Source organism: Leptopilina heterotoma, unplaced genomic scaffold (assembly GCF_015476425.1).
Source record: "Leptopilina heterotoma isolate Lh14 unplaced genomic scaffold, ASM1547642v1 Lhet_65, whole genome shotgun sequence".
Lineage (NCBI taxonomy): Eukaryota > Metazoa > Arthropoda > Insecta > Hymenoptera > Figitidae > Leptopilina > Leptopilina heterotoma.
This window is the reverse complement of record NW_025111152.1, coordinates 321060-340476: the sequence shown is the minus strand read 5'-3', so window position 1 is coordinate 340476 and position 19417 is coordinate 321060. Positions and strand designations below refer to the sequence as shown.

Sequence of the window (19417 nt, the reverse complement as noted above, 5' to 3'; positions counted from 1 at the left end):
GCCTGGCCATTTTTGTAAAATTATTTAATATCAATGAGTGCCGGGCTGAAAAAGTTTCCATTTCATCTAAAAAAACAAATACAAAAATAATAAAGTGAATGTGTGAATAATTAATGGACCCAAAAGGTGATTGAATGTGAAAAAAGAGATTTTATTGAATTTTTGCAGTAATTTCCCTGCCAGATTTGGATTTACTATATGACACTTTTAAAGTGGACAAATGGTAGACATATAGTAGACATACGGTAAAAGTGGAAATAAACTATTTAGAAGGTGTTTGATAGCAAAAGGAAGTGTTAAATATGTAAAATGGATGTTTAGAGAATAGATTTTAGCAAATATTGCAATAAATAAATCTCTAAATAATTAATAATTACTTGAAATTCCTGACAGATTCGATAAACATAAATGTATAGGTGGTTAGACTTTAAATAGAAGAAAAAAGTTCATCAAAAAAACTAAAAGTGTTAGAAAAAGCTCTTATAATTAATAAATTAACTATTCTACAGTCGATTTATCCATTATTTAAGTTGAATTAAATCGTAAATTGTTCAATTATTAATAATAAATATGCGAACTGTGAGACCTGTCAATGTATTGGTAACATGCGTGAGGCGGTGTTTACATGCTTGCGTTCGAACGCTGCGTTTTGCGTTGAATAATGAGATAGAGAAAGAAAGACATATACTTCTGTTCTTCTTACACTCACTGCTCAACGCAAAACGCAGCGTTTGAACGCAAGCATGTAAACACAGCCTTATACTTGTAGCAGACTACGATTCACTACGATCATATTCTGAACGGCGTGTTACGAGCCGAGTTACCTTTAATTACGCAACTCTAATAATATGAATTTGATTGGTCGGATTCTCTTTAGTTGAATCCTTTAAAAAAAGGAAGCGGGAAGGTTTTAAAATAATTAAATGTTAAATTCCGGTACAACGGAAGGGAAACCCGTTCGAAAGAAGAATAATTAGTAGTTCTCCTTTCGAAGGTAAAACCCTGTAAATTTATTAAGATGTCAAAAGATACAAACTGACTAAAGATCAAGCTTAGTCAGAGTCAAGATTAGAACTAAAGTTGAAGTGAAGTCTAGCGAAGACGTTCTCCGCTGAAGTCCAAATTTATAGAATTGCGCATGCGTCAGTTAGACGCACACACACACAAAATACATTGTACGTCATATAATAATGACACTCACACATTTAAGAAGTATCATCTCACAACATACAACATACTGTATTCTAAATAATAATAATTAATAACAATAATTATTAATAATATAATTAATCAATATTAATTATAACGCAGATTCTTTATACATTTCGTATTCTCTAAAATTCCACTGCAATCCCTGCAGTCACAAATGTGTTGAACACATGTTCCATTGTCCTTTAGAAAACGACACTTGAGATATTTTTTACATTACTTCGAAGGATTAGGTTTTATGACCTAAGAAACTCAATATCCAATTTCTATTTTAACTTTACTAGATTTACGACATTTCTAAGAAATGTTTTTCGTTCGTAATATAAACACAACAAGTTTGGAATTTATTTAAGTGTGACAATTCTTCTAACAAAGAATTTCCTGTTTTCATCTTAGAGATTTTCGCTTTAACCCGTGGGAAATATTATTTAGAATTACCAAATTGTTTATATTTATTTATTTATAAACTATTAAAATTTAGCGCTTTTATATCGCAATTCGATATATCGAGAATGTTCGAGCGAGATAATAGCCCAGCGGGCACACTTCTCTTTTTGATAACTTCAAGTTATCGTTTTGAGTAGATGTTAACATTTTAATGCCTTTTAAGTTGAGTCTCCAATAAGACAAAGGTGCGCATCGATGTTCATAGCTATATAGGTATACTAAATTATGCTGTGGTATATCTATAGCTATGAACATCGATGCGCACCTTCTCTCACATTGCCCAGTAAACGAAAACTAATTGAAATGAATTAAAAAGAATTCACAAAGAGCTTTCGTGAATCCCGCTTTGTGACAAATACGAATTGGAGCCATGATGCAATTTTCCTGAATTCGTGAAACTGTATTGAACTTCCGAACCTTCTATCCGTACCAATTCACTGGACAAGTTTTGAGCCTTTAATTTTTTTCAATTCGTTAGCACGAATTCAATGCATTCCTTGGCCATTTCTTTCGAATGCGAATTCGTTTGGACAAATTGGTACATATTGAATTAAATTCAATTGAATATACAAAGAGCTTGAGTGAATCCCGCTTTGTGACAAATACGAATTGGAGCCTACCAAAAATGTTAATTCGTTTCAATTCATTTGAATTAGTTTTTTTTTACTGGGTGGAGACTCAACTTTAGTTATCGTGTGCCCCTTGGGAGTCGCTCGTCACAGAAGCCCAGGCGGCACACAGTGAACTAAAAGGTATCAAAATGTTGACATTGAAAGTTGACTGTTAACATTTTGAGTTTCCAAAAAGTTAACTTTTTGTAAATGATGTTGTATACCTAAAACTTATCAAATGTCCGACCAAAAATGTCACGTTTATGAGAAAAAAAAGTTAACGTTTTTATAACTTTTCGAATTCCCAAAAAGATATCAAATAGATGGCTTGCTTAAGTTATAATATTGTCAACTCCCAGTAAAAAAAAACTAATTCAAATGAATTGAAACGAATTAACATTTTTGGTAGGCTCCAATTCGTATTTGTCACAAAGCGGGATTCACTCAAGCTCTTTGTATATTCAATTGAATTTAATTCAATATGTACCAATTTGTCCAAACGAATTCGCATTCGAAAGAAATGGCCAAGGAATGCATTGAATTCGTGCTAACGAATTGAAAAAAATTAAAGGCTCAAAACTTGTCCAGTGAATTGGTACGGATAGAAGGTTCGGAAGTTCAATACAGTTTCACGAATTCAGGAAAATTGCATCATGGCTCCAATTCGTATTTGTCACAAAGCGGGATTCACAAAAGCTCTTTGTGAATTCTTTTTAATTCATTTCAATTAGTTTTCGTTTACTGGGAACTATTTTGATTCAAAATATAATACTAAAAAGTTAACATATGTTTTACAACTTTTGAATAATAAATTTAATGTTAACTTGAAGACAACTAATAGTTGATTTTGAAAATAAGAAATAGTTATCGCTTTATTAACAAATAAGGTCCGAAAAGTTCGCAAATTGATTACTTTTATTTATCGTATTAGTTGGTGTTTTCGGTACTTTTTGGAAAGGATAAAAAGGCAAAAATATAGGCGACGACGCTAAGCAAATAACTCTTTCTTTCAATGAAATCAGATATAACCTATAATAAATAAAGACATATTTTATTGCAATACACATTATGCATTTTGTATTCAATAATCATCTTTATGTTATTATAGATTATCACTGACATGATTGAAAAAAGAGCTAATTGCTTAGCATCGTCGCCTACTTATTGAACCCTAAAACTGAAAATATTTAATAAATTTCATTTTTTATATATTTATTAATAATTATACTTAATAGGTAGATTTTATACATGTATAAATATTAATATCGTGCAAACTTCTCTCATTTCCACGTGGCTGAGTTGCTGACGCTTCGGCAGATCAAAAAATGTTTTTTTGCCTACAAGTAATACAGAAATAATTAAAACAAAATAAAAACCGATTTAAGTACAATTAGTGATCTGAAAATACATAAGTACCTTTTTTCCAATGGTGAAACAAAACGTAACCTCTATAAATATATTTCACCAGCGAGCTGATATGCTGATGATATGTATAGTCTTCTTGGTACGTACCCACGCTGCACGATTTTTAGGTTATAACGCTCTGGGGTAGTGTCTGATCGGAAAGGCAATATAAACCGTTTTTTTTTTACTCACTGTTATATATGAATTTTGTTAACTTTTTACATATAACATTAAGTTAACTTTAAAAAAGTTAACAAAATGTTATCTAAAGATCGTTGATCTAATGATAATTTTAAACAGTTAACAAAATGTTATCTGAAGATCGTTGAACTAATGATGATTTTAAATAGTTATCGTTTTAATTACTATTATACTACACTGTAAAAAATTTTTCGGAAATTTTTCCGAAAAAATACGGACAGCACGGAACTCCAACCGGTGGAAATTTTTCCGAACAAATAAAAGGAATTATCTCCCATGAATTTCGGAAATATTTCCTACTATTTATTCGGAAATTCTACATAAATCATTTGAATATTTATGTAAAAAATCAAAACTGTTTATATTGTATTCTGATATATTAAAAAAAATGTAAATTAATTTAAAAAAAATTATTATTTACATTTTTACGGAAGAATCTATTTATCTATCTACCACGATTTGAACTCTCAGCCTTATAGTGCTGTCTGTGCGTAGGGTTTTTTTTAATGGAGCCTTCAACTATTGGGAGCGCACGCTTAGACGCGCTCGACCAAGGGAGGCTATGAGAATCTGCTGCAAAGTATCAGTTTTAAGAAACATGTGGAGTAAAATCTGTTCTTTCTAACTTCTATGGAATTTCGAAAGATTCAATCTCTTTAAAACTGTTGACCAACCGATTCATAGTATTGTTAACTTTTTTCTTTTCACATTTCCGTTAAATTTATGATATATATTTAGATTTTTGAGGAATATTTAAGAACTACTTACTGCATACACAGACACAATTTTGTAGAAAAATTATTTTTCTAATTTATCAGTTTTTAAATTTAAATCAGTAAAAATAAACTAATTATTACTCTTTAAATTTAAGTAAGTGAAAATTCGCTTAGAAAAGTTACGTCAAAAGTCTTTCACGCAAAAAAGTACGTGTATGCAGACTTATTTATAAATGATTTTTCATTTATTTTTAAATATATATACATACTTATTATCTTACGTGGAATACTTTTGATGTATTCTAAGTGAATTTTCACTTTTTTAGATTTAAAGAGTAGTATATAAATACACATATCGGATTTTTTTCTTTAGTAATTAGTGAAAAAAACGTTAACTAATAATTATAAATTAAATGTGAAAAAAATAATTTATTAATATACTTTATATATAGTTTTACTATGGAAGAAATATTTTTCCTACTTTCCTTGAAAATATTTCCTGTAAATATTGGAAAGAAATCCGTAAGGTCCGGAAAATTCTCCGAATATTGAGAAATAATTTCCGTTTTACTGTGGAAGAAACATTTTTCCATCTTTCCTCGGAAATATTTCCGACAAATATTGAAAAAAAATCCATCATTTTCGGAAAATTTTCCGAATATTGAGGAAGAATTTCCATTTTTTTGTGGAAAAAGTATTCCTCCTACTGATTTCGGAAATATTTCCTACTAAATTTTTGGAAAACCGTAATTTCCACCTAATTTCGGAAAAATATCCTAGTTTTTTAACGGAAAAAATTCCGAAATTTTTTACAGTGTACACAAAAATGTCAACTTAAAAATATTATCAATCAGACAACTTATAATTGTTGTCAAATTTACATACACATTTTCAATAACTTTTTGTTACCTTTTACGACTTTGCAAATTGTTAACAAGATTTCGGTAAATATATGTTAACTTTTCAAAGTCAACAATTTGATGGTTACATTTCGTTAACTTTTTGTTGACAATTTCCATTACCAAAAAGATGACTTGAAAACGGTAACTTTAAGTTATTAAAACGTGAAGTGTGTCGCCTGGGCGGAACGAACCCAAGGGTAGATAATAGAAAAGAATTTTCAAAGTAAAACAAAGCTATATTTATAAGGGAAATGAAGTTTTAAGAAAAAAAGGATAATTTTATTCAAAAAATTTATTCACACTGAAAACAGGTTAGAATTTGATAATTCCTTGTTACTCTAACTAACCGACATTAGATATTTCTCGTATACGGTAAGCAGATTTTGTATTAAATTTAATTATTTTATATAAGAACATTTATATAATAAATAAATAATAATATCTATACATCTATACACTTCTCATTACGGAAAAGGCTCGTATGAGAGATTTCTCATATTTCTCATACGAGCCATCGAGCTCGTATACGAACTCCGCGGTCCGTGTATCGAATTTTTTTTACTGGTCCGCTGGGAAAGGACTGATTTGGATAAACGCGCGAAGTTTCAAAATGATGTGTAAATATAGTAAACATTGAAAAAAATTGCTTTCTTTGATTTAAGAGATATTACTAGGGGAAGTGCGCCGGTTGTGGGCACTCTCCGGTTGTGGGCACCCCTACGTAAACTTCGACGGCAAGCAGACTTTACTGAACTAAGTATTGCAAGTCGTAATCGTTGACAATACGGACTTTTCGTATTGATAACGAAACAAATATATGCATTTGTGTAATAGCTGTGAGCATAATAAAGAAAATTTGCATTAAATAAATAAAAAAGTAATTTTGTATTGTTTTCGAAGAGCAACATATGGGTGTAGATTCGTTCAGAAAAAAAGGGTTTAACTTTTTTTTTTGCAGTGTTGTCATTATATTTTGTGATTTACCTTCGTGTTTAACCAAAATCCTGCATCACAAAATGTGTTGGTCTTTTTAAAAAATGACTTTCATTCCCGGTTGTGGGCACCTTTATGTTAAGGAAGCTCTACCATCTGACAATGATGAGGACTACTGTCTCATCTATCTAAACTTTCTGCCAAGGAAAGTGACAGCCGCAAACTCCATTAAATGCGATGAATATAGTCGTTCAGTGCATTCGAAGTGCGTTATGTTATGCATACTAGCTACTTCACATGCAAGCATTATGCTTTTGTTAGCGATGAGCATAGTGTGAAAACGTGTCATCATTTTTGTTCTTTATCCCGGCAAAGTCTCTTAAAATAAAGAAACTTTCATTTCTTCTTTATTTGTGTTGATTTCCTTTAATATTTTTCCATTTTTAGCGGATTTTTCAAGGGTGCCCACAACCGGGTACAAAATTTTTTTTGTCAAAAAATTCCCATTTCACTAAATTTCTAATAAAACTTTTTTATTTAAAGGAATCAATTTAATTCCTTCACTGACAGTCACCTTAGACCTCTAGCTTTAAATTCGTACACATATATTTGTATAATATGCACATGGAAAAATGTTATGAGGCAAAAACAAAAAGGTGCCCACAACCGGAATACTTCCCTTAATATATCATATCTTTTACTTTTAAAAAACGTTTTTTTAAAACAATGTGATCAAAAATTAGAAATTTAGCAAAACTTTTTCGATTATTAAAATAAATGAATTTATTTAAATAAATATTATTCAAAGCTAAAAATCAGTATTTTACTTAGAAAAATAAATTTGAATAAAAATTTTTTAAACAATTTCATGTAAAAAATAAATAACATGAACAATTAATTTTGATTAAAAATTAATTATTATTATATTTAGTAGAATATAAAAAATAAAAAAGCAGAAAACAAATAGAATTAATGCTACAATCAATTATACTAAGAAAGATAAAATAGACAATATTTTCCTGTTTTTCTAAAATAATTAGAAAATTTACTTTTCAGACCAATTAAAATGATATTCTAACTCCTCCTACTTGAAGAAAGCAATTTTTCTATTCGTTGGTTCAACAGTACAAAAAGGGAGAAAATATTTAATTTTTAAAAAGTTACATTTAGTCTTAACTCATTAAGAAAAAAAAGACTTCTGGCCAATAAAAATAAGCTCCTCTTATTTTCAAAGTGCAATTTTTTATTTGTTGGTTGGGTTAAAGAAAATGGAGAAAGTAATTAATATTTGAAAAATAACACATATATTACCAACCCCCAAAGAAAAAATGGATGATTTAGACCAATAAAAATAATAAACAAACTCCTCCCAGTTTCAAAATCAATTTTTCTATTTGTTGGTTGAGTTAAACAAAATGGAGAAAAAATTAAATATTTAAATTTAAAACATACTATATTCCAACCCCCAAAAGAAAAAATGGATGTTCTAGACCAATTAAAATAAAATTTAAACTCCTCCTTCTTAAAGAAACCTTTTTTCTATTTGTTGGTTTAATAGAACAAAATGGAGAAAATATTAAACTTTAAAAAATATAAAATTTAGTCCCAACCCCCAAAAGATAAAATGGATGTTTAAGACCAATTAAATTAAAATTTAAACTCCTCCCTTTTAATAAAAACTATTTATCATTCGTGGGTTTAAAAGAACGAAATGGAGAAAATATTAAAATTTAAAAACTATAAGTCTCAACCCCTTACGAAAAAACTGCTATTAGCCAATAAAAAAATCAAACTCCTCCTTAATTTTTATTCATTGGTTCAGTTAAACAAAATGGAGAAAAATTTATTATTTAAGAAATAAAACATATAATTCTAACCCCCAAAAAGAAAAATGGATGATTTTTTTTTTTTTTATACTCCTGCTCTATTGGCCTTACGCACTTCGACAAGAGTCCCCGGGAAATACTTTTTTGGATTAAGCATAACCATTCTACTTAGAAATTTTTCAATATATATTAACCTAATTTGCGTCTACAGCCGACTTTATTAGGAGTACTCGCATTACGCCTGGACCACCCGTCAATGGGTTTTCTCGCCAGAGAAGAGGGAAACTGTAGAAAACCTCTCTGAGTACAACCGGTTTATCGACAGTCGAGTTCTAATGGTGTGTACCGGACAATAATCGACGGTGCACATCATTATACCTCGACGTCAAACCTCCCGCTCAGATTATCTCACGTGCCGGAAAAATACCAAGCCAAGTGGGCGCGAACCAAGGATACTTATACCCTTGGTCCTTAAACGACCGCCAATGCGAGGCATCTATCCGACTGAGCTAATCTGTCGGTAAAATGGATGATTTAGACCAATTAAATTAAAATTTAAACTCCTCCCTTTTAATAAAAACTATTTTTCATTCGTGGGTTCAAAAGAACGAAATAATTTTTTTTAAAAAAATTCAAAAATTGTTGAAGATACGCCATTTTGAATTTTAATATTAATTTTATAAAATTTTGAATATCTCGGAATATTGTTTGTGGATTTTTATATCTTCGGCTGCTACTTTAAAAAAATTGATTTTCAATAGATTTTCTTCAAATTTGGGGAAAATATTTCTTTGTAAATATTTAAAAACTCTTTGCCATGTCAAAAAACGAGATATTGTGGTTGGCATTTTTTATTTTTAACATAGGTAATCGCATGTAAAGGTAAAGTTTGAACTTGAATATCTCAAAATTTAGCATCGCAAAGGGTTTTGATATTTTTACCACATTTAAAGGGCACCCGAAGAGATATTTTCTCAAAATTTAAAGAAATTCTATGGAAAAACAATTTTTTCAAGAGTAGCAGCCGGAGGATTCGAATTTTTTTTAGCATCGACAAAGATTTTCTATGGTAAAAAGCACAGAAAATTACAGTAAAGCCTTAAAAATTTCCAAAATTGATGAAAAAATTGTCGTTTATCATCAGTTTTTCTAAAATTTAGCAACCGTTTGTACCACAGGCCGTCAGTATTTACTAAACAAGAATCCAACAATACTTTTCCGAAGGTTTTCAACGTGATATTTCCGAATCCTGCGTCATAACAGACCCTGCACGTCAGGTTTTCGAGGTATTTTAACTTAAAAGTGCTGAAGACCAGTTTTTTAACATCAAAAGATAATTGTTTTGCCAAAAGTTCAATATTCCATCTGAAAACGCTACATTTCTTCTTCAAAATACATTTTGAAAATGTAAAATATTTTCATTTTCCTCTGAATAATCGTTCATTCTGTTTACTGAGTTTGTCAAATTCTTTAAAAACTGAGTAAAAACAGACAAAACTTCGATTATGAAGAAGAATATTACTACAAACCAGGATATAAATTTCAAATACTTCTGCGTATTTTCGGTACAACTGAATGCGAATACGATGTCAGATTTACCAAATCGTTTGCGATATTAGATCCGCTATTTTGAATTTTGGAAATCTATGACATAGAATTCGTATCCTGTTATACCGGAAATATGCAGAACCATTGAAATTTAGATGTTTGTAGTTAAATTCTTCTATATTATCGAAGTTTTGTCTATTTCTACTCAATTTTTAAAGAATTTGCCCAACTCACTAACAAATGAAGATTTTTTAAATATCCGAAATGAAAAAAATCGAAAAACTTTTGGTTTTTTATTCGAAGCTCACCTTGTTGCTGCAGCTAGTCTTTTTTTACAAAAACTTCAATATCTCCGGAACCAGATGAGTATTCATAAATTTTGTTTTATTAAATTAAAGGTGAATTCGTAAGGATTCCAAATATGTTAATAACATTTTTTTAGAGAGGAGTAAATAATGAAAAAATTGTTTAAAAATTTTTTTTATTTATAAACTAATTTTTTTATTAACATCATTTTTATTTTAAAGTACACATTTTTACCTGAAAAATGTGTAATCTTCATAAAAATTTATAAACAATAGTCCGAGATATTCAAAAACTTTATGAAATTCAAATTCAAATTCAAAACGTCAATAAAATCTCTTTTTCTATAATATTATTAAGTTTTTGGGTTTATTAATTATTTATAGATCAACTTAAGTATTTTCGTATTTGTTTCTTTAGGTAAAAAGGAAACTTTTTCTGCCCGGCGCTCAATGATATCACCAGATTAAAAAATATCTTAACAAATCGCGGCCAGGCTATTATATATATACCATTCAATAATTTTAAATTTACTGGTTGAATTATTTGAGGTAAACTCTTATAATAACACAGATAAGAACACTAATATGAGAAAAAATCAAATTTTGTGTTACAAAATTCTACGTAATTGGGAAAAAGAATAATTTATTAGGGTTCTGTACACAGAAAAAGATGCGAATGGTAAAAGCAACCACATTTGTGTAGTTAGAAAAAAAGTAGTTAAAACTACCATATTCAGCAGCATTTTAACTACACTTCCTCAGTTAGTGGAACCAAAATGAAGTAGTTGGTTTTATGTAGTTAAAATAACTACTTTACGTAGTTGAAATAACTAACAGATGCTTGTAAATGGCTCAACTATAGTGTAGTAGTAAAAACGATTGTTAAAAATAGTTAATTTTACTATTGTGGTAGCAAAAATAACTATTTTGTATTAGTTGCAAACAAAATGAGACTTACTGTTTTTATATAGTAAATACAACCTCTAAGTTGCTACTTTTATGATTTATGTAGTTAATACAACTACACGCAGAAAAATAGTTGGTTACAGTATACTATGTGTTGGATACCCCACACTGAAAAAAATACATGAGACATTTTCAACTACATCCCCTTAGTAGAGTAAAAAGTAATAAAACGAACTACTTTTTTAGTTAGTCTGGCTACTTTTGATACTTATTTTAACTGTTTTATGTTGCAGAGATGCCATTAGGCGGAGGAATTTCATCCCCACTCTTGCGCCATTTTACATTGACTTAAATGTAAAATGGTGCAAGAGTGGGGATGAAATTCCTCCGCCCAATGGCATCTCTGTTATGTTGTTAAAAATTATTAATTAAATTAATGTAATTTTATAGTTAACTTTGTAACTGCAGGTATGTTACAGAAATGACTACAGAAAGTAGTAGATTCTACTACTTAAAGTAGTTCGATAGACTAATTTTGTAGTAGTTTTTACTTCTTCTAGGAGTTGAATTATTTTCCATGTAATTTATGTTATAGGTTTTTATAAAAGATTATCAACTGTGAAAAGTTGTAAATGCAACTACTTTAAGTAGTAAAATTAACTACAGTTATCAGTTGAACTGTGTCAGGAATGCCTTTAAGTATTAAGCAACTCATCGAAGCGGGCGAGCGTGGTTAGGTGGTTGGGTTTTCGGTTTACGAATGTTAGGGTCGAGCGTTCAACTCCCGACGTTTAGAGATTTTTCTCCGTTAGGTATATAGACATTAAATAAATAAGGTATAGGTAAACAAAAGTGGGTAGGGGGAAATATAAAAAAATACAACTCGATAATATTTATAATAAATTATAAATAATTTTATTTTACCATTTTCAGCAGTTGTCTTTATTACTGAGTTATCTTAGTAACTTTAACTACATATCAGCAGTTAATTCTACTGCAAAACTGTCATTGGTTCCTATTTAACTAAGAAAAGTAGTTAATGCAACTGTATTATCACTTCATTCAACTACATATCTGATAATTAATGTAAGTTCAAAATTATCTTTGGGGACTTATTGAACTAAGGAAAGTAGTTAAAAAGTAGTCAAATCTACTAAGAATTTTTTTCAGTGCAGCTATTTTAGATGGTGTCTGGAGCGCGATCTATTTAGTTGGACAGGACAACCAATTTAATTGGATTCTTAGATGTTGGATGTACTATCCAATTCTGTTGGATAGGGGAGCCAATTTGTTTTGTGAACTGTCAATTTTTTTTGTTATCACTATACTTTTAAGTTGGATAATGCAATTATTTTCTAATAGTGAAATAACCATTTATATTTTACATATTTAATTAAATTTACACATGAATATTAATAAAATTATTTGTTTATTTACTTTTACTAATTTAATTCTTATTGAATGTTTTAGATATAATTAAGATTTAAATATAATTAGTTATATCACTGAAAATTAATTCTCTTTATGATTGTTTTCTTTAAAATTAACAAACATAACGTAAAAAAATTTTCCGCGTTAGGTATTCCTCATCGTGGAACGGTTGTTCCTCATCACAAATAAATCAATTTATCAAAATCATATTCTCTTTAAGAGATAATAGTGTTTTATAATCTATAAGATTCTCTGTAAAAGCGAAGACAGAATTTTACAAACTTTGATTTCAATTTTGCTACTTTATTACTTGACATTTTCACTTAATCACTTTCGTTTAACAATGTTATTAAATGTTCACAGTTTGTTGGCGCGATTATTTTCAAAAAATTTATCGTGTTTTCGTCCATTATACCTAGTATTTTCGTCTTGACAGTTCACGATTACGCACGAAATTGTCGGAATCGAGTCGCAACTTCTTGACAGCGCATGCGCATCATAGGAATCGGGACTTACAAATTTCAGTTGGCTGCTACATCCAACTCGTTGGAAACCGTATCCAACTAAACAGATATAATGACTAATCATAAGTATAAATTTAAAATTGTCACTGGAACCAACGCCGTTTGTTCATATATGATTTTACAAAGATATAACAGCTAATTTCCTTCTATCCAATAAAAATTGGATGTATTATCCAACCTTTTTTTGCGTGTATTTCTTACTAGTTGCAGAGAAAGAAAGAAATTTACTGTTTTCATATAGTAAAATCAATTTTGAAAATAGTTATTTTTACTATTTATGCAGTTGAAAAGATCATTTTTTTCTACAGAGAAAAAACGTGAGTGGTAAAAACATCCACATATGTGCAGTTAAAAAAATATAGTTAAAACTACCATATTCAGCAGCATTTTAACTAAACTTCCATAGTTAGTGGAACTAAAATTGAATAGTTGGCTTTATGTAGTTAAAATTACTACTACACGTTATGATTGTGAATAACTCAACAATAGTGCAGTAGTTAAAAGTACTGATAAAAATAGTTATTTTCAGAATTTCTGTAGTAGAAATATCCATTTCTTGCTATTTGCAAAATAAATTAAAACTTACTGTTCCAAAGAGTAAAAACAACCGCTGGAATTTGTTATTTTTATGTTTAATGTAGTTAAAAGAACCAATTCTTACTAGCTTTTGATAATTTATCTCTATGGTGGTAAGAAACATTTATTTTTATAACTACAAAAGTCATAAAAGTAACAATTTTTATGTTATTTTTACTATATGAAAATAGTAAGTTTAATTTTTTTATAACTAGTAAAAAGTGGATAATTTTACTACAGAAATTCTGAAAATAACTATTTTCAACAGTACTTTTTACTACTGCACTATCGTTGAGTCATTTAAAATCATAATTATGCTGGCTACATTTCAACTAAGTCCTTGAGCTTAAAAAATTAGTTACTGCAACTAAACGGAGTAGTTATTATGACTGAATCTAAGAAGAATGTCCTCAAGTACAATGCCAGTCATCGTAGCGTGCGAGCGTGGTTAGGTGGTTAGGTTATCGGTTTGCGAATGTTAGGGTCGTGCGTTCAATCCCCGGCGTTTGGGGATTTTTCTCTGTTAGGTGTATAAGAATTTAATATATAAATTATATATGAACAAAAATAGGTAAGAGAAAATATAAAAAAATGGACCTCAATAATAATAAAAAACAAATGAATAATTTCATTTTACTACTTTAAATAGTTAATTTAACTATTTTTTACAGTAGTTGCAACTACAATTTGTTACGGGCGCCTATGGGAACGATGAAAATTTAGTTACTGCAACTAAATGAAGCAGTTAGTATGACTAACAACAAATAGTTAAGATAACTGTTTTAGTAGTTAAATTTACTGTAAAAATGGTATTTATTACTACATTTTACAGTTAGACTAACTATTCTGTCACAGTTCATTTTACTAAATAATGTTACGGGCGCCTATAGGAACTACAGGAAATAGTAAAAAAGTAGTCAAATTTACCATATTTGTTTTTGTGTGCACCAATTGTGTTCAAACTTGGTATGGACATTTATTTTTTAACGAAGAATCTGGAGAAAGACTTAAAATATTATTGAAATTGAATGAATCGCAGTATTTCCCGAAAAATGAAAATTTTGAAAAAAGTGGTCACCAGTTTAAAAATTTTTAATTTTAGATAGACCCTGGCAATCGGGAAATATGGTTTTGTTGGATTCTTACGAGCCAATTTTGAGAATATTGCAGGAAACAAGATTTCCCAATTGATTGAAAAGTAATCTGTTTTAAAAAATGAAAAATTTCAAAAAATATATTTGTCACCTTTTTAATTTTAGACCCCTGAAATTGGGAAGTATATGGTTCCTGGTGTATTTTTGAGAGACAATTCTGAGAAAATTACAGGAAACCTGATTTAGATTGATTAAAAAGTCATTTTTCTCGAAAAATTTTGAAAAAGTGGTCACCGCCTTGAAATTTTTCAATTTTCAGGGTGGCCGCAAGTCAGGGAAAACTGGAAATCAGGGAAAAGTTAGAGAATTTTTAAAAATTCTTTAAAAGTCAGGGAATTTTTATCGAAAAAAACCACGAATTAAAATACTTTGATATTTAAATGTCAATTCAGTTTTTTATTTAGACGTTTTTGTAATATAATGGTGCCGTTACACTTTTCTCAAGTTTGGACGTTCTTACAGACATTTCAATGTAGAATATTAAATAATTCAAAAATTTGTTAGTCAGGGAAAATCAAAAATCAGTCAGGGAATTAAAAAAATTAAATTTTGCGGCCACCCTGATTTTAGACTCTAAATGTTTTTTCATTGAGCCTATCACAGTTTATTCGTCGACATTAATTCAAATTTATTATCAGGCAATGTTATATGAAGAAAAACTAAACTATTACAACCTACCCCACTATCTTTGGTTTTTTGTATCTTATATCTTACTGAGTTATTAAACGAAATTTTTTTGTGCCTACGTATTTCGGGGAGTTATAAGGATAAGATCGAGTCAAATATATACACTGATCTCTATATATAACTGGATGGGCGACTGTATCTAAAACTGCAAAATATTAGAAGACCGGAAACGCCATATTTTAGATGCCCACTTTTACACAAATGGCGGAAATTTTTAAATATAAAAGTGAGATTGATATACGTTTTGCTGTATAGAAAAGTACTTAACTGATTAGCAAATTTTTTAAATCTAATAATTAATTAACCGTCAATTACTTCCCACACAACACCGAAACTTTCCTGAAAATTTATTAAAGATTTACTTGCAAACTTCGAAAAATTTACTTGCAAAGTTTAGTAAAAATTGTGTAAAGATTTAAATGTCCCACTTAAATAAATGTTTATCGTCAAATTTTCCTAAAAATTTAACTTAAAACTTTCCTGAACATTTAAATTAAATTTTCGACTTCTCTCTTATAAGCGAAAATGTAACTTAAAACTTTCCTGAAAATTTAAATTAAATTTTCGCCTATATGACGGGTTCCACGTTAAGTGACCCAGGTCAAAATTTTAAATGTTTGGGATCGGGTAAAAATTTTGCAAAAACAGTAGTCCTATTAGATACAATTAAAAATACCAAATATTATTAATTTATTTAAACAAATATAAAAACTGGAGGGGGTCAAAGTTTAAATTTTTGGTCTAACATGGAATATTTGAAAAATTTGTAGTTTCTTTAAAACAAAACGAAAATACGTTTTCTATTTTGGGTTTTTCTGCTGTTTTTCAACACTTTCTAACGGTGTAAACAAATGTAGAGAAAAAAAATGTTTGACCTTGAAAAATTAAATTAAAAAATAAAATTTCATTTTTTCATCAAATGGACAGTTTTTATTTTAAAAAAAAAAATTTTATCATAAAGGTGAGGTTTTTTCCTAAAAAAAATGTATAGGTCAAAACGTGGGACAAGAACTTTTAACTGGTCAAAATAAACATTTACTTCTGCAATCCACCGCCCCTGCTCGTTGTTGGGCTATATATTGTTTATAACAATTGAAATAAATTATTTTATGCTTTATTAATTATCTGGTGGTCATATTGGATGAATTTAAATTTATTTAGATCATGTGCATCAACGGAATAAGAAAATAAACCTCCTTTTTTAAAAAAGTGTATTAATTTGTTAACTTTGATTTAAAAAAAATTATAAATAATTAAAATCTCCAAAATCGGCCTCGAAGGATGTCTTAAGAATTTATTCCCCTTTAATTTAAGACAAAGAACACTCAAATCGGTTAAAAATTGTAAGCTATAGACATTTTTTAATAGTAAATTGTAAAAAAAATTCCACTGTGGGACGGTGCACGGCAGAAGTAAATGCTTAATTTGACCAGTTAAAAGTTCTTGTCCCACGTTTTGACCTATACATTTTTTTTAGGAAAAAACCTCACCTTTATGATAAAATTTTTTTTAAAAAAATAAAAACTGCCCATTTGATAGAAAAATGAAATTTTATTTTTTAATTTAATTTTTCAAGGTCAAATAATTTTTTTTCTCTACATTTGTTCACACTATTAGAAAGTGTTGAAAAACAGCAGCAAAACCCAAAATAGAAAACGTATTTTCGTTTTGTTTTACAGAAATTACAAATTTTTCAAATATTCCATGTAAATTTTTGACCTGGGTCACTTGACGTGGAACCCGTCATATACAGTAGGCGAATTTTTTTTTTTTAATTTTCAGGAAAGTTTCAGGCTAAACATTTATTGAAGTGGGACATTTAAATCTTTACAAAATTTTCACTAAACTTTTCAAGTAAAAACTTCGAAATTTGCAAGTAAATCTTTAATAAATTTTTAGGAAAGTTTCGGTGCTGTGTGGGTTTCTTAATTAAATAATTTATTATTCACTTATATTATTTTAAAAACTGATTAATTAATATAGTAACAGAACTTTTAGTATTCAAACATTATATAAACTCAAATATTATTGAAATAATATTTTTATTTTTAAATAATAATTGATTAAAAAAAATATTTTTTTAATTTGGTAAGGAAACTAATTATGTGTTTAACAATACGCAAAAGTGTGTAAAATGTTCTACGCAAAAAGGAAACAAAATATAACCTAAAAATATACACTTCAATAATATGTATTTGAGGCATTCCATTTCAAAACGACCCCCTTCGTAAACAATTGACAATGAAAGACAATTTTTAAATGAATATTTCTTCCATTCTGTAGAACCAAACTACTTTTTATATTAGTGATTTCGAAAGTAGAATTTCTGTACTTTCTGATAATAAAAATATATATTTTTTTAATAATTTAATTTAAATAGAAAATTGAGTTTAAAAGTTAAACTTTAAAAAATCTCAAAACACGTTACCTCCGATTTTAATAAAATTCATATCAAACGAAAGCTTGAATATTCTACTTTTTATTTATCAAGCGATAATAATGGACATTTCAGTAAATTTTAATTAATTAATTAAATTTTACAGACATTTAGAAGGTTATTATGCATAAATGGAGAAAAACAAATGCCGCCCTATACTTAATAAATGGTTCTCTCAATGTAACCTTCGAAATGTTTGTAAAATTTAATTATTTTCTCAAAATCCACTGAAATGTCCATTCTTATTGCTTGATATATAAAAAGTAGAATATTCAAGCTTTCGTTTGATATGAATTTTATTAAAATCGGAGGTAACGTGTTTTGAGATATTTCAAAGTTTAACTTTTAAACTCAATTTTCTATTTAAATTAAATTATTAAAAAAATATATTTCTTTATTTTTAGAAAGTTCAAAAATTCTACTTTCAAAATCACTAATATAAAAAGTAATTTGGTTCTACAGAATGGAAGAAATATTCATTTAAAAATTGTCTTACATTGGCAATTGTTTACGAAGGGGGTCGTTTTGAAATGGAATGCCTCATTTACTGTTTAAATATGTACTTTCATGTGAAAAGAAACACCCTTTGCTTCTTTTTTTCCACAATATAAACAAATTAACACCTTGTCTGTGTTTTATATCACAAAAGTTAAATTAAAATTATTAAAGCACTTGAGATGTCAAAACATTGGAAACACACACACACTATATCAAAAGCACACTCACACGGCAACTCACACAATCAAAGTCGCTCTACGCTGTTACACCGGCATCTAAAGCGTGGCGTAGAGGGTTTCAATTATTTTCACACCGGAAGCCACTTTTCTACAGCAATCGCCCATCCAGTTAATATAGAGATCAGTGAATATATATTAGGGTGGTTCTTATTTAGGCGATGTTTCCAAATCTTCGGTCTCACCCCAAAAAATTAATCAAGGTATAAAAAAAAATTTTCCTGAAAGTTTGAAGCAAATCGATCAATAGTAACACGTGCCTCTAGTCGACTGAAATTTTAAATGGAAAATACATGTAATTTTTCCTAGAAAACACAAAAAAAATTTCCAGCTTATACAAATTTATTTAAAATTCTCTAACTTTGGGTTCTTTTAGTACATAATAAGAGGTAAAACTTTCAATTTTTCCAAATTTTTTTGAAAGTATTTTCTTCATTTAGAAGCTTGATGAATATGCCGCTATCACAGTAAACAGGACCATATACAAAAAACGAAATGATAGAAATCCAAATGCAAACGCAGCATTTTAAAAATTATTATGCCTTTCAGTTGCAAGAATCTGTAACAGAAAATGGATACAATAAGCTATGTAGGTAATAGTCAACGTTGTTTATTAGAAAAGAGATATTTCTGGGCACCAGCCTTATTTGCTGAATTTAAAATTCACCGTAAAATAATATATTCCTATTACCGTGTGATATTTTTTAAGTCTTTAAATTTCAGTTACCATTATGCATTTTGAAGTTCCGGCCATAACTTTGACACCTATTTGAATCTTTCAACTGTCTTGTAGTTTTTCTGAAAACCTATATAAATAAAATTAGACTTCTGTCAGTACATTGCTTTAAATTTTAAAACTTTTACGT

The 19417-nt window shown here is 28.8% G+C and overlaps 1 protein-coding gene across 2 annotated transcripts in view; it reads right to left on the bottom strand.

Moving 5' to 3' along the window:
- Window positions 1–19417, bottom strand: part of LOC122510011 — a 197330-nt gene that overhangs the window by 67799 nt on the left and 110114 nt on the right. The gene's annotated exons all lie outside the window — the stretch shown is intronic.